Source organism: Ruditapes philippinarum, unplaced genomic scaffold, assembly GCF_026571515.1.
Source record: "Ruditapes philippinarum isolate M1 unplaced genomic scaffold, ASM2657151v2 ctg139_1_1_1_1, whole genome shotgun sequence".
In the NCBI taxonomy this organism is placed as follows: Eukaryota; Metazoa; Mollusca; class Bivalvia; order Venerida; family Veneridae; genus Ruditapes; species Ruditapes philippinarum.
Window position 1 is genome coordinate 243,468 of NW_026858874.1, and position 18,567 is coordinate 262,034.

Sequence of the window (18,567 nt, forward strand, 5' to 3'; positions counted from 1 at the left end):
AAATGTATAACACATTAAAATAGACAACAAAGGAAACCATAAAGAAGGATAAAACGACAAAATTTTTAAACCATAATTGAAACGATAAATGTTGTTTGTTGAATTAGCATTATTTGGAATTAGTTGTATTATTTTAGGCACAATTGGACACTATAGTATAAACATCGACATTCCATAGTCTTGTTTGAAAGTTTTATCACATGAAATAATCCAAAGTCCCTGCCGGGGTTCGAGTTACAAGTATTTCCAGACGTTAACCAATCGGCAACATATTCAACTGTTTTTGCTAAATGCACAAACGCTCAATTTATTAAAAGTTATTACATATAGGAATTAATCGGGATTTCATTTCTAAAACATAATATGTTCATTATTCTAGTCAGATTTGTTCTATATATTGTAATAAACGAAAGTTTATTTCCTCTTGATTAACATATAATTAAATTTAGCACACTCATACGCTTTATGGTTTAAACTTTAGGAAACTGAATCAGATGACAGATAAAGGATTTAATCGCTTGTAAATAATTAATTTTTAAGAAAACCCATTAAATGTTTTTGATCATCAGAATAGGGCATTTATATCAATTAATCAAATACATATTTTGTACTTGATAATATTGTCATGACTCTGTCAGTCACCGATATATAAAATTTTATATTTTCCTTAATCTAAGAAAAAATATAAAGTGCTAGTATGTAGTAAATAACAAAGGTCATTAAATGAGAAACTTGTCGTTCCTATCACAAAAGACAAAGTATTATGTCATACACATCCATCCATATATGTTTTCAATGTTGTTTGGACTCAATGAATGCTTTAGTTTGCCATGTCAGGACTGGGATTTGTTCTCCGATATTTGTGTACCATTTGATGTAATTTTGTAATTTGATGTCATTACCTTGGGTAAAAATTGTCATATTATTCCCTCACCCGTCTGTTTATGTATATGAAATATCTCTACGATGACCTCTCCTATAATGATTAATTAATATATAAACATGTACAAGAATTCTTTATTTTTGTCAGAAATACATAAACGTATAATCAATTAAAGAGGTTATAATGACACTTCAATTAATGACTTTTGATTCCAATTATATAGCTACACATAACTTTAGGTCAACATTAATCATTTGATACACTTACTAGAAGAGGCACATTTGAGTTTTGGAGAGAAATACAAATTATTGTACAAACGACTATCTCGCGCTAGCTCTAACAGATTTGTTCGACATGTTACTAGTATATTCAGCTTTGTTATATATCCATAACTCGACGTTTCGCATAACTTTTTGTTTGCTGAATGAATATTCTTAATCAGCTCGTGGTGGTTGACGGGTTACTTGTGTTTTGCAACTGGTCAATCCTTTGAGAGTATATGCCAATTTTCTTCTCTGATTGGATAGACATACAAATTTATTGTACGAACAACTATCTCGTATTAGTTCTAACAGGTTTATGTGACATGTTACTAGTATATTCAGCTTTTTCAATGTTTTAAGCTATATATCCGTAACCCGATATTTCGTATAACTTTTTGTTTGCTGAATGAATGTTCTTAATCAACTCGTGGTGGTTGACGGGTCACTTGCGTTTTGCAACTGGAAAATCATTTGAGAGAATAAACCAAATTGCTTCCCTGGTTTTATCAATATGATTTTCAATTGTTATGTAAAGCAAAACCATTAATTATATACAGACATTTCATTTTTAGACTAGTTCGTTATAAATTAATTCCATGTTGTAATGTATGTCTTAACGCGTGACATGTGTCGTGTGTCGTGTTAACCTTCGACGAATTTGGCTCTCCTATAACTTTTCATGTGAAGTCATTTGCTTTGACAGAATCCTCCCAGATAACTTAAATATGAGCTATTGTTACAGAAATTATTTTGACAAGTTTGTGCTTACCCATGGTCTTATGATAGGAAAAACAATAACTGTTCGGTCAGTTCTGACATCATCAGACACAGTAAGTAACATGTGCACTTATTTCTAAAAGATACGAACCTGCAATAGCATAAATAGTTTAAATCACGTGCTATCAATACAATTAAAAATATCTTTTGCTACTATGATGAATTATATTTTCTTTTTCACCTTTATTACCTTTTTCACTTTTATTACCTTTTGCACCTGTATTTTGCTTGGTATACATGTATATTCATTTAACACGTAAGTAGTTAGAAAATCCATTAAGCCGATTAATAGGTTAGAATTACACAGATATCATCGGTGATGATGTCAGAATTTATACTGTTGGCTAACAGTTGTTTAATAGAGATAAATGATATAATTTCTGTTACTGGTTTTCACTTTTGACATTCATGTTCACTGTTACCGGTAGTAACTGACTTTAAAATATCATGTGTTAACAATTTTATCTGTATACGGATAGATTGAAAACTATCACAATAAACAAGAAACAAGCATATGATACATTATTATGAAATATTTTATTTTATTGTTACTCGTATATTTGACTTCATCATCTTTCATTAAAGTAATGTAGTTAGCTTTCTTTGATATTTAAGGTTTGCTGTTCCTTTGTTAAATTCATCTCGTCAAAATGAAATAAATGTTAGATATATCTACTATTATGTCATTAATGAAGACCCTGTAGGAACTGAATGTAATTGGACGAAGATGAAGATAAAGTGTCAGATTATCTAAGCGTGATATTTATTGCTGGTTCGATCTTTACTGGACAAAATAATTCAATATTTTATTAAGGATAATTTACAACAAATGATTTATGTTAGAATACCTAATAACCTGATAACAGGGACCAGTTTAAATGAATGAAAGATAAACGAAATTGAATACCGAAACATGCAAAAATTCTTTGAGAATAAGTAATGTAAGCCGACACGCTCTAGAATGTTCTTTTTTTGTCTTATTTAAATTGTTTGTGAAAAATCTCCTAAATTTGTATACCTGTAAGATGATATTGCTTGGAAAGGAATGGAAATAATTTTTAAACTTCTATACATGTAGCATATTTTGTCATTTTTACTGCTACTACTATTTTATATTTACATTGAAGATTATTTATTTGCTCATAGTTTTCAAATTATATAACCTTCGCGAGTAGATGATTAGCAATTACTACAGTACTATCGCGACATGACCTCAGATGATACTGGCACCACTATACTACAATTCATTTTTCCAGGCTTTTTTTTTCCCAGAAAAAATTAAGTCATAGAAACTTAAAGACGTTTTCGGTAGTTTTTTGTGCGCATCGTTATGCGCTTCCAAGAAAGATAATCACGGATAATTACTCTTCAAAAAGAAGGTCAAGTTGAATAGTACTCGGATAAGTGTTTAAATTTCGGCTATATGCAAATAATGAGTAAATAATACAGAATAGATATTTCTAAATGTTCAGGAGGAGATCGGTTCAAAAGAATAAGAGGTCGTTTAGACAACATCAGATAAAAGATTTCTGTTAGCATTATACGACAGCATTGATGATGATTCGGCGCGCGTTATCCCACCCACTTGCGGTATAGTGACGAAAGTGCGTCGCCCCTTGATTACTGGTAGACAACTGGCTAAGAAGTTTAAAATGATATATTTTAAAAGTGTTGAAAAAAATATCTAAGAAATGTTCCGTATTTCATTATTTTCTTTGTAAATTTCTAAATACTTGCTTACTGTTCGGGTATGTTAGTCGAGTGAAAAAAATAATATGGCCCTATATAACCTGTTTTAAAAACAAATTCAGTATCATTTACTTAATATAATATCAAAAAAAAATTTATTACAACATGTTTTTGTTGTATATATGACAATACATTTAGTATTACACTGATATTTCTTAAGAAAGCGTGGTAATTTTGACAGTTGGCATATACGGTAACCATTGAAACTGCCCGTTTACAAAAAAAACTAACACGCCAATATATATTTTTATTTCTATTTTTTAATTCAACATAAAATTTTACTTGATATATCAAAAATGTAGAAAATTCTATGAAAGAAATTTCTTGATAGCTTTAATTTTTTACAGAATGCATGTTTATTTTTCTCATTTTTTGTTTAGTTAAAAAGCATGAAAGCGTGAATTTTTTAAAGAAATATTTTCCAATTATCGTTTGTTTTATACAGAACCCTAAAAGGAAGCAAGCTTTGTATAAAATTATATTTATTGTGTGTGTAATAAGCTGTCTTATACATTTTTATAACACAGTTTGGCTATTTTGACAATTTTGAGATATACGGTTACCATGGAAACTGCCATTTTTCAAAAAATCCAACGCGTCCACATATATTTTTCTTTTTATTTTTGATTTCGTCATTAAATTTTACACAACATGCAAAAAAATTAGATAATCCTATGAAAGAAATTTTTCAATATCTTGAATTATTCACAGAATTCATGTTTATTTTTCTCATTTTTTTGTTCGGTTAAGGAACATGGAAAAATCATTTTGTAAAGAATTATGTTCAGATTATCATTTGTTTCATACAGAATCATTAGATAAGGTTATTGTTGCATAAAACAATGCTTGTTGTGTGTATTAAGCTATCTTATACATTTTCTATTTGTTATAACACAGTTTGGCTATTTTGACAGTTTTGAGATATACGGTTACCATAGAAACTGCCATATTTCAAGAAATCGAACACGTCAACATATATTTTTATTTTTGAATTCGCCATTAAATTTTACTTATCATACAAAAAATTTAGAAAATTCTATGAAAGGATTAAATTTTCATAAAACTAGAAAATGTCTTTAAGATGAATCGGTAAATTTAATTAACAATTAATTTAACAATTACGTTTGTATCTACATATCTGATACGTATACCTTAAAATGTTGTTTCTCAATACAGTTGATTTTTCAACTTAAAACTTACGGATATTGCACTTTCTGTTAAAAAGATTGAAATGTCTAAATTTAACTTGACGAAGCGTGCTGAAAGTATAAACGGTATGATCAAAATGTATTGATAAATCAAAGATCTATCACGCTAGCTAGGCTTTTATTGACATGTAAGCATGTTTCCGATAAAACTTAATTACAGATAACTTTCTTGCTTGCAATGCATAAAATGTATATAAAAAAGACAAATTGAGCATGTCTATGAATAAATTACATTGCAGTTTCCTGTCAATACGTATCACAATATATAAATCTACATCGACCTATATTTTGTAGAGATACTACACCGTAGAGAAGTCAATATTTGTCTTTATAAGAAAGACTGTGTTTTCTTTAATGTTTCCATCTATAATCAGTACTCTTTAAAGATTTTTATTGATCACTAAAGATGCATAATAAAAGATAAAGTCCGTCGTCAATATAGACATAGCTCAAATTTGTTAGAAGATACACGATAGTGTCGATATTACATATACACTATGTACTATTTATATACATGTATTCTCATCTGTCTAACTGTCTCTCTTATTAGTTAAAATAGAATAGATACATTGTTGGTCATTGTCCGTGGACAATCGTATAAGATATGACATATCTCCAATCAGTATTGGTTGAAACTTTTAGCTGAAACTTTTAATCTTAAAATAATCTCATTAATATCAGTATATCGAATATTGCCAATCATAGTAAATGATTGCTAGTTGGTCAAGGGAAACGTGTTCATGAGTTAGAAGCTGGAAATTAATAACATAATCCTTCCTGTTTCTTGACACGCGAACTACAAAAAAGGTGATCCCTCGGAAGCAGTGAAAACATCAGTAATATAGTTTATTAGTTTATTTCAGTCTCTTTCATATGCATACATATATACATAAAACATATTAAAAATTGAGAAAAAATACATATGACTATTCTACAATAGAATTATAAGAGACTATATCATATATATACTTATCATTATCCATTTACAATTGATATTTAGTTCCTATTGTTAACAGTAAAGATACATTATAAGACCATTTTACATCATAAAAGTTAGATTATCCCCACTGACCTTCAATAAAAAATAAATGAAGAAATGCTGTAAGATATTTTGATAATAAATCTCTAAGTGTTCTAAAAAGTGGCATCTGTAAGTGTTCTAAAAAGTGGCACTATTCCACAAATTTAATAAAACTATATCACCCATGGTCAGACCATGGATGATTGGTCAGTGGTGATATTCTATACATTAGTAGGTAAAAACAACTTATCATGTTTAAAACAGATATGTTTCATTTGTATCATACAAATTACTATCATCACATTTGTACAATAAAATTTACTATCATGTACTATAAGCACCGATCATCTGAAAAAGATGTTAAAAGACTATACTAAAATTAATTTAAAAAAGAAACTAAAACACTAAGTGGTCTGAAAAACCTTACTTGTACAATATATTGTAGCGGAGTTGAAGAATATTGTAACAGGTTTTGGCTGTGACTTTAACAATATCAATGTTGGAGAGAATAAATACAAGTTTATCTTCATCAGAGAGGTCAACAAATTCAGGCCTTATGTTGCGTGCTTTTTCTAATGTATTTCTAAAGTATTATATGAAAACTTTTATTGCGTTTGGTTCAGATAAAAGAAAGAAATAATCAAAATAAGGTGCTACTATTGTTAAAATGTTGCATTTACTCAAAATAATATTTCAAGTGTGTCTCAGCAGATAATGATATAAATATTAGTCAGTTTTTTATATATATGGTTCATATGGCATTTTGAGTATATTACATATATTACGTAGAAATGAAAATATAAATGGTTTTGTGGAATAATTCGTAAGACTGCATTTTTACACAAGGATCTAAACCAGGGAAAATCACTTTAATGTTAGGTTTCAAGAAACTGTACACGTTCCTGATATGTAGAGCAATATCAATAAATTTGTTACGTTTTATTACTAGACGAAATTTGTATTTCCCCATGAAGTAAAGCAATCACAAATATAGATTTATATTGCGTATGTTTAATTACAAAACATGGAACAACAACTTGTAATTTCTTACCAACACATATATAGAAATGTGTTATAACAAAGATAACTAAAATCTTTCTATGATTCTATTAACGTTAAGGATTAATTTGTCAAACGCTGCCATAAGATCCAGACATCAATGTTATGAAACACTTAGCTTATAGAGTAGTGAACTTTTAAAACTTTGAAGTAAATTATTGAATCACAGTTAGCTGACATGTTGTTATAAAAATGAATAAATACTAAGGTAAGCTTTTATTAAGTAATAATTTACACACAGTTTCCGTAATTCCGAACAGGATAGGTTTTGATAACAAAGTTAATGGCATGAACAGATGTGGACAAACATTACTCTCAGATCAAAACTTATTTATAATTAACGATTGTCCGTGAAATAGTAAATATTCAAAAGGGACAAAATATAATAGACGAGATAAATACAGGAAAGGGCAGCAAATTATTATAGATCAAATGGGTTGTGTTCGTGTTATAGAACTAATGCTTCAATGGTTATAACTCAATAAACATAACGCTATCGTATGTGCATGGAATACTGCTGCTATTATTGCTTTTTCAGCAATATTGTATTTTAATGGCTTTTAAAGGTTTCAAAAGCTTGATACAATCTATGTAATTAATTAAATACAATGTTCAAACAATCATTGTCTTCATACATTGCAAATATCTGCAGCAACAACATGCAACTGTTATTGTTTTGTGATACAAATCAGATTAATTAACTGATTTAAATTAATAGGAATTAAATTGCCTAAATTGAAAATGCATTTATCGATAATTCTGAAAATTGCTTTTCATTGTAAACTTTTATAGTTCAGATGTAAAACCTGTCGGGATCAGTTATAAATAATTACGTAATAATTAAACAGCAAAGTACTGCAACATATAATTAAAAATGGCAGTCCCAGATTATTCAATATAAGTCACAATTGATATGTCCAAGGTTGTTTTTTATTATCGTCAATGTAACATTACAATAGCAATATATTTTAGTTTTGTGTCAATGTCTTTTTATTGGAAAATGCACGTATGTTTGAAGAAATATAATTGAGTACTTGTAATGAGTCTAAACATTAATACACGTACAACGTGAAAAAACTCGATCAAGGACAAATATATACTTATTACAAAAGAGTCAGAAAGAAATATACATGTCATTATATACGTTTGAAGTACGAATAAATAGAAAACCATACATCTTGGCCTAGGAGAGAATTATTGTGAACGAGCTTTCAATTTCTTTGAAATCGATTTGATTAAAGACAGCATTAAATCATGTTATGAATAATAAGTCATTTTATTCCTTTGGAATACTGTACTGTGTTAAAAAGCTGTAGTATATTTTAGGTTATTTAAAAAGCTGTAGTATATTTTAGGTTAATGAATATAATAATATGAATTTCGTATGTAACATCCATGTTTATGTTTTGATATCATGTACATATGGGTATTCAGTGTTTGTTTTGCTGTCTCAAGCGATCAATGAAATCGATACTTGTATGTTGTTTTGCTTCCTAGAGAAACGATTATGATTTGAGGGAACTGTAATATGTTTCGGTATCTGCCCCTCTATTAACATCCAATAGCCATTTGACCCTATTTGCATATGTTAAACAACCGAAATATGTTTCCCATTGCTGATGTATCTGTGGCATTAAACAGTGATTCTACAGTCCATATTACAGTCATCACTAGATGTAGTATTTAGTAAACATGCACATGACAAATTAATTGCTTCAACCTTTTGCAAATATGTTACTTGTATATGATATACGGAACGCCGTCATTTCCTAGTCTAATGTGTTAATTTCAAATGTCAATTATTCTGCAAAATCATTGACTTACAGATTAATACATCAGTCGATTTGCCAAAACAAGAGAGTAGTGTTGACAAGGTTAAAACAATTGATTTATTTATCATCATTAAGAAGCCAGACTGATAAAATATACAAACTGTCTACTGTATTAGAAACGTCACATTTTAACATCGTGACTTATACAGCATCGAAAAAGGTAGCGTAACATTATTTTAAGCCCTTTCTGTTTTATAAACTACTATGTCTAGACACAATCTCATTTATCTATATTTCACACCCTCCCTTGATTGAATTTTGTGTTTTATGCTAAAGTGTTTTTAATTTAAATGAAGCATTTTATTATGGATGACATAAAGTTATTACTGTACGATGTCACTGTATCAAAGTTCCTTACACTCTATAGACATATTGAGAACTTTAAGATATTTCTGTCTGATACTATTCCTTAATGTTGTTCGTAAACTGAATACAGATCAATTTCTAACAAATGGAATTAATTGAAATTCAGATCGCAATTTGGCAAGTAACAAGGAAATGTTGAGAATGTGTATTATCAAATTCCTCATTATTTTGTCTATTGTTTGGATAGAAAGTTTAAATTTCCGTTGATTAATACTTTGCTTAATTGTACAAATGATTTAATTTGTGTCCATAAATAACCACACCTAAAATAGAGAAAATAAGAATCCCCAAAGAAAGCCCAACAAGGCAAAATTGAGAATGTTGCAGGCTCGGTTTGATTGAGCCTGTTCATGGACGGTACTGTCAAGTGCAAACTACCGTCCACGCCCCCTAGCACCGGCTTAAGCAGAATGCAACATTGAACATGAACTAAGTCCAACATATTTTGATGATCAATATAATTAATAGCCATCAAAGTTATCGATTATTTTGTCTAGATGACAATTAACCTTAAAAAAGCTGTCGTAAGATCCTATTTTTATATTTTGAAGGGACTTTAAACTGTGCCACCAAAACAATAGGAAACAGTTATTTTTGGTTGAAAAATTATTATGTAGTTTGATTTTATTTCTATATATCAGTGCATAGTTGTATCAAGATATTGTCATTATTTGAAATAGCATACTTAATTCTCCCTTAATTCATATCCAATCATACGCTTTATGTTTAGGAAAACTAATCAACCAATAACAAATGCAATATAAAAAAGATAAAGGATTTATCGTTTGTAAATAATTTAAAGACCAATTTAGATAGCTCATAATAATTTTTATTCTTTTACCAGAAGCATGTAATCTTTTGCTATCTAACAAATAAACCATTAAATGAATAGATAAGAAAATTGATTCACTGTGTTTAAATATGATTGTGCATTTACTGCTGTTTACAAAAATCTGGGAACAAAGTGATTAATAACAACAAAATTACATAAACATTGCAGAGAGTCAAGGCAATTTCAATTTATATTGTACGAGGGTTGTTCGGAAAGTTTTGAGACAATATGATTTTCTCTGTTTCTAATTACAGCTGCGAATATTATTTAATACAAATTATAGCTTAATATGTTATTTATCCGAGTTATGTCTTTAAAACGTTGTAACGTTACTATACGGCATATAATCGTTTCCATAGCAACACCTGTCTACGCATCCTGGCGCACGGACTATTTTCTTGTTATAAGTTTTCTTACTGAATAAAAAGAGCCCCTAAAATTGCGCCAAACGTCACGAAAATTTTATGACGTCACTTCCAACTTAAGGACGTCATTTCCGCTAGTTGTTTAAGCCGTTACCGCAGATCATTATAGCAATACGTGCGCGACAAGACAACGATTATGGAAACACCGTCAAAAGAGGAACAGCGTGTTTTTATTAAGTTTTGCGTTAATCTTGGGAAAACGCCAACAGAAACTAAGCAACTTCTAGAACAGGCAAACAACGGACGTACTGTTAGTCGACCATTGGTATTTAGATGGCATAAAGAGTTTCGGGATGGCAGAAAGTCAACAAAAGACAAGGAAAGGAGCGGTCGCCCATCCGTCATCGACGATAAACTGACACTTGCAAGAAACGCGCTTCAGTGCGACCGTCGCATAACAGTAAGAGAAGTTGCAGAAGTTTGTGATGTAGGTACGACAACTGCTCACAAAATGTTAACTGAGACACTTGCAATGTCTCGGGTTTCGGCCCGTTGGGTACCGAGATTATTGATGGCTGATCAGGAAGAAAACCGAGTAAAAGCATCTCGACAGTTTCTACGTTCATACCAGAGAGAAGGCGACGCGTTCTTAGACAGAATTATTACCACCGACGAGTCCTGGTTTTACTACTACGACCCAGAAACAAAGTCGCAGTCTTCAGTTTGGAAGCACACGTCGTCTCCACCCCCGAAGAAAGCACGTGTAACCAAATCCGTTGGGAAACATATGTTTATTCTATTCATGGACCGGAAGGGGATGCTGTTAACACATGCTGTACCGAAGGGAGAGACGGTGAACGCTGACTATTACTGCAGGGTGAGTAATTATGTTAACTTTATTTAACATGAAAATAATTAAAAATAAATATATAAATAATATAGATAATTAAATTGATTACTTACTTAATTATTAAAATAATTATTTGAAATTAATTCACCTGTATCTGTATTAAGTACGAGCTCCGATATTTCTGTTTAAGGTAATCAGACGGGAACTGATCAACGCTATCCGTAAGAAGCGGCCGGAAATGCTTGCGAATCTGGAGAACATCTACCTACATCAAGACAATGCGCCTGCGCATACAGCATCTGCCACTTCTCTGGAACTTGATGTTCTCGGGTTTAACCGCATCGCTCACCCACCCTACTCACCCGACCTGGCCCCAATGGACTTTTTCCGTTTTTCCGGCCATCAAATCCGAACTACGAGGAATCCGGTTTGAGGACCTAGTTGAACTGCGCTCTAGAGTTATGAGCATTATTGCAACATTTAAATCTGACTGGTATAGAAATGTATTCGCCAAGTGGGTTACGAGGCATGAGAAATGTGTACGTTGTGAAGGAAGATACTTTGAAAAGGAGTAGCAGTTGACTTTTCTACGGTGACGTTAAACTCTGGAAATAACGGCAACGTCGGATAACGTCGTTGCGTGCGCCGGGTCACCGGTAGTGTCTGTGCCTAACGCTTTGTAGCTTTTGTATACATGAAGCTATTGTTATGAAATTTTACACTATAATAGATGAGGTATTAAAGTAATACATAGTAAACTCTTGTTTGATTTTATCTTTTCCAACGCTAAATATTGACCCAGTCTCAAAACTTTCCGAACAACCCTCGTAAGTCCAAGTAAAAACAAACGCTTATTATTAGAAAGATTTTGTGATATTTACATCTCTAAATATATCATAAAAATGAATGCCACATATCGCAATGTGATAAGGATGGCGCAATATTCGAAATATTCTCCCTTTTTTTAATTTCAAGTCAAAAACTTGATATTATAATGATATAACAGTTGACACAGAAGATAACATAAAAAGAGTGTAAGTATTTGATATGTAGTTTTTTAATATGTCATGTGAGAAAACTATCCAGCTTGCTAACTGTACGTCGGTGGTTCAACTAAGTTGCCCGTTTATGTATGAATTAATGCACGATGGACACATGTGGTCTTCCTGCATCAGTAAAAGCTGGAAAGTGTTGGTGGTACGTAGATCCTAACCAAAAAATTCAGTTGAGTTGACAACTGTTGACTGTAGTTTGATTTATCATCATATCAAATCAACACATCAGTTTAAATGAATTTGGTATTGATAAGGACACAGAGTATTACTTCTACGATCCACTGGTTGAGTATTTCATGGTTATCATACCATAGTGTCTACTCTGTCATTTCCCGGTATTCCTAGAAAATATGTATGTATCCTTACCTCTTGTTATTGTTTCTTTGTTGACAAATGTGGTGCCAAAGCTGACAAGCGAGATACTTCACATTTATTTACAGTTCAAACATAATAGTAAGCATACAATGTCGATGTCAGTTATGATGTTTTTGTCTTGGTACCAATCGTACAAATACGAGTATATGCGTATATAAACGAAAGTGCCTAACCACTCCACATTTCGTTCTTTACTCAGCTTATAACTACATGTATAGTAAAGATCACAGCCAATACATGTACTGCATGCTTTGATTTAAAGGAGCTCCACTGAGCTCCAAAGGCCTTAAAATTCTAACATAGATTAATTGAGGCACTTATATACATAATAATATAAAAAAGATTGTGAAGAGACATACATGTATCATTATTTTAGTGCAATTTTAGTTACAAAGTTTTAAACGCTTTTCGTTTCATGTCACTTTGCACAATAAAAATGAAATCTGGAAAAGAGAGAGAGAGCAAATGATTTACGAATATATATGTACTTGATCGTAATTCGAAGTGTAAACACTGGGTTATTATTCGATGTTTAACTGATGGCATGATTATTTCAGTTAAATCCTGACGCTACAACTTTTTAATTTAGTAAAGATAATAGATAAATCTTGACAAATTGTTATTTTATATACTTTTCTACATAACAGGTAGCACATCTTCTGATACAAAAAGCATCATTATAATTCAAGTGACAACAAAACTTGAAAAAGTTGTTAAATATAGCATTATTAAGTAATTACAGATACAGTTTGTAATGCGATATCAACAATTAAATTCAAAACCCAAACACGGATATCACAATATTAAACTAAGCTCTTCTGGACGGATAACTTATTTCAGTTAGGCAAATTTCTCAAAAGATATTTGAGCATAATTTATTTATTTAATTCATTTTATCCCGTGGATAACAACGAACTTTTCGCAGTTTAATCGATTTCTCCTCCTAATAGACAATTTGCTACAAATTTACTACCAGAACATGAGATTCATTGTAGCTCCATTAATTTTGCAAATTTTCTTATCCCTAGTGATTCCCTTATTCAAGCTCGCACTATCAGTTTTCAGTAGAGTAGACATTTTTATGAAACAATTTTGTAATGACATGAATTATCATCAGATTGCATACTGATAAGATATATCGGACAACTGGTCCTTATCTGTGATAACGTATTTCAAACATCAAGCAGCTTTCAGTTTTACATTAGCAATACATATTATGAATCACTGCAGTTTAGGCAAGAAACACATAACAGGAATTAATAACACAATTACTAACGTAAAGAAATAAATATTTATTACAACTCCTAAGATAAAATAATTATACAGAAGTGTATGATAGAAAACGAAAGAAAAAAGATGATTTAATAACAGAAAAGGTGCTGTTTTTCCTTCATCTTCATAAAACAGATGATTTTAAGATTTACTTCCTTTCATGTGCTGCTCTTAGACGGAGATAACACACATTGTGTTTTCTGATTATACCACATTTATATTTTATACATAACGTTACATTCAAACGTGTTACATGTTTACGAATAACGCTATATTTACACTTTGGTGATATAATCATTCTGCAATAAACTAGGAAATGAAACAGTTTAATAGTATAATATTTTTATTTCTTCATATATTCCAACATTCTTTCAAAATTCAGACATTTACAGATAATAGATATTATATGAATTACTAAATTAATTACTTTCTATTTATAATCTATTTTACTGAGTTAACATAAAACAATAAAGCTACAATAATAAGTTTTTTTCTACAAGAATAATGTTCACATTTGCAACAATGTTTTGGGTGGTCATTTTAACACATTGGAATTGTGATTAATGTAGCACTATTCTATATTTCTAACTTTTAATACAGTTCATGGTAACCACCTCTTTACTTGAAAAAGTCACTAATCTTTGATTGTATCAACCTCAGCTCTACAACTCACAAAACACAAAACTGTCCTGTAAAGTCATTATGCTTTCGAGTCATTTGTCTTGACCTTTGCCCAATGCGTATTCTTTCAATTTATACAACATTTCATTTGCATCACTCATACTCATAACAGCCCTTGTCTCTTGAATATCATCAATGTCATCATCATCATCATCATCATCATCATGACCATCATTTTTACTATCTCTGATTTCTTTTATGTGCATTCCTGTCCCAGTTAACAGTTTTCAAGTCAAATGTTGGCACTGCTTTATCAATGTCCTGTAAGTCACTTTATTATGACATTTGTTTGTTTATTGTTACTCGTATATTTGACTTTATCATCTTTCATTAAGGTAATGGAGTTATTTAAGATTTTTTGTTCGATTGTAAAATTCACTTCGTCAAAATGAAATTAAAGTTAGATAAATATCTATAATTATGCCATTAATGAAGACCCATGAGGAATTGTATTTGTATAAAGAAATAGTGGTTATTTTAGCGTGCTATTTATTGCTGGTTCGTTCTTTACTGGTCCCAATGCGTGATTTAGATTTTTTACAGAAGATAATTTCCAATAAAGGCTTTAAGTTAGAATACCTAATGACTTGTTAACATGGACCATTTGAAATGACAAAGATTAACAAAACTAATTCCCCAAACTTGCAATTCTTTATGAAGTAATATAAGCTGAAGAGATATATAATGTTCATTTATTTGTCTTATTTTAATTGTTTGCGAAAAATCTCTCCTAAATTTGTATACATCTAACTTGTCAGTAAGATAATTTCTCAAGACATTCCCGGAAAGGAAGGAATATAATTTTGAAATTTGTAAACATCTAGACAATCTTTTCATTGCTACTGATACCTCTATTTTATATTCACATAGAAGATTAATTATTTGTTCATAGGTTTTTAATTACCTACCATAAGTGAGGAGATGATCAGCAATAGCTACTGTACTATTGCGATATGACTTTACATGGTACTAGGAACAACTATTTTATTATTCATTTTCCTAGCTTTTTTGCAAAAACAGTTATAGAAACTTAAGATGGAAGCTAAGTTGAATAAACAATGACGTATGTATCTACATATCTGATACCTTAAATTTTTGTTTTCAATACATTTGATTGTTAAAGTTAAAACTTCAAATATTGCACTTTCTGTAAATAAAAAGATTGAAATGTTTTAATTTTACTTGACGAAGCGAGCTTAAAATAAAGGTGCTATGATCAAAATGTATTGATAAATCAAAGATCTACCACGCTAGCTGGGCTTTTACTGACAAGTAAGCATGCTTCCATTTAAAACTTAATTACAGATAACTCCCTTGCATGCATTGCATAAAAGTTATATAGAATGGACAAATTGAGTATGTCTATTAATAAACAATATTGTATTTCATGTCAATATGTATCACAATATACAAATCTAGAGCGACTTATATTCTGTAGAGATATGGGGCGACCGTGGCCAGGTGGTTAAGGTCGTTGACTTCAAACAACTTCAGTGTTGTTATATTTTCTGGTCCTTCGGGATCATTGATGCCAACACTATAAAGTGTTGAGAATTGAGTACCGCTCAAGCCGGTGCTGGGGGCGTGAGGGATGTTGCACTTATTCATTATTCCTCATGTACAGACTCAATCAAACCGAGTCTGCAATTCTTATGTTATGTTGTTGTGATTGATGCTTCCGAGGGATCACTTTGTTTCCAGAATTTTGTACTTCACAACAGCAGGTGTCAAGTGCCGTGTGGCAGCCGTAAAAAGTTGCCCCGTACTTCACTTCAGTGTCGTTATATTTTCTTGTCCTTTGGGATCATTGATGCCAACACTATAAAGTGTTGAGAATTGAGTACCGCTCAAGCCGGTGCTAGGGGGCGTGAGGGATGTTGCACTTATTCATTATCCCTCATGTACAGACTCAATCAAACCGAGTCTGCAATTCTTATGTTATTTTGTTGTGATTGATGCTTCCGAGGGATCACTTTGTTTCCAGAATTTTGCCTTCACCGCTGTGGGTTCTAATCCCGATATGGACTTTGAATTCATCATGTGAGGAAGATCCAGCTAGCTTACGAAACGTCGGTGGTTCTACTCAGGTGCCCGTTTGTGCCTGAAATAATGCACGGAAGGGCACCTGAGGTCTTCCTCCACCAGTAAAGCTGGAACGTCACCATATTACCTATAATGTGTCGGTGTGACGTAAAACGCAAACAAACAAACAAAATTGTAGAGATATCAAAACAAAATGAAAATGTCAATACTTGTCTAATGTCTTAAACTTATAGGAAAGTATAGGTTTTTCCGAAAAAGTATTTTTTATGTTATTTCAAGTAAAGTTCATATAGAGGCGTTTTTTATATTCGCATTTTGGTTTTAATATAAAACTATTACAAAGTTGTTTCCAAGTTCCAGTTCTTATATTTTGGAATATTTTTCCATAAATTTAAATTAGCTGTACTTATCCATTAAAATTGATACCCATTTTCACAATACTAAATTTGTCACTTAGACAAAACACAACAATACTGTATATGTACTATAAACTGGCTAAAATTAATTGGTTATGCAAGAAAAGAACAATGTGAAATCAGTACTCTTGTATAGCCTTAAATTGTTCGTTTATAAAGTCCATGGTCAATAAAGACATAGTCTTAATTGGCTAGAAAATGCGCGAATGTGCCGATAATTGGATAAAACATGACATATCTCTAATCATTATTGGCTAAAGTCTTTAATCTGGAAGAACATTTCGTTATTAGTATATCGAATATTGCCTCAATTAGTATAATAATTACTAGTGTTTATGAACTAAAAGCATAATCCTTCATGTTCCTTGACACGCACATTATAATTAAAAAGGGCTATTCCAATCACATATTGCTTTAAATTGCATACGTGAAATAACAAAACATGGACCAACAATGATTTTGTTACCGATTTCCATGCTGGAATCGTACTCGTATAAAATTCATACCAGACTTCCATAGTCAATTTAACTATTACTATATTAATATAAGTCTAATATATGTCATGAAAACATAAAGATCATACGTATAATATCTTATTCACAAAAGTATAGCAATATGTCTCAGGAAAGACTACTCAAAATTTATTGTATGATTCAATTTACGTAGGTCATATTCTTGATGTAAAAAGCTGCGATATGAACCGCCATAAGATCCAGGCAACAGTTACATGTAGAACAGTAAATTTAAAATTGAATTTATTAAATCATTGATCGCTGACACGCAGTTCTATTTAAAATGAATTGACATTGAGGTAAGAATTTATCAGGCAACAATTTACGTGCAATTTCCTTCTAAAAGAGAAGGTTAAATTAACAACATTTGATGTTATATAGTACTAATCGCATGAAAAACATTACTCTAAGGCCAATTTTTTATATAATTAATGACTGTGATACTAATTGCCTGGCAAAATAATTCTTACAAAGTATGATGGACTTTTCATACATGCGGAAGGTCAGCAAATGATTATAATTCAAATGGGATACGTTCGTGTTATAGCATTATTGTTTGATGAGTATATCTCAATAAACATTACGCTATCGTATGTGGAATAATATTGTTATTATTGCATACATCAATTTAGCATTTAAATGGCTTTTAACGTTTTCGAAAGCTTGATAGAATCTATGTAATTGATCCAATACAATGTTCAAACAATCCTTGTATTCATACATTTGCAAATGTCTGCAGGAATAACATGGGATATTGTTTTGTGATACAAATTAGATAAATTAACTGATTTGTATTAATAGGAATTAAATTGGCAAAATTGAAAATTCATTTATTAATCACTCTTGCAATTGCGTTTTATTGTGAATTTTTATTGTTTATTGTTTATTTTTACAACACCTCTAAACTCACAATAAGTATTTATTTAAAATTTGAAACCAGTTACTAGAACCAATTTGCTAGAACAATGTCAGAGTTTTACAACACTTCACCAAGTTTGGACAACAGGG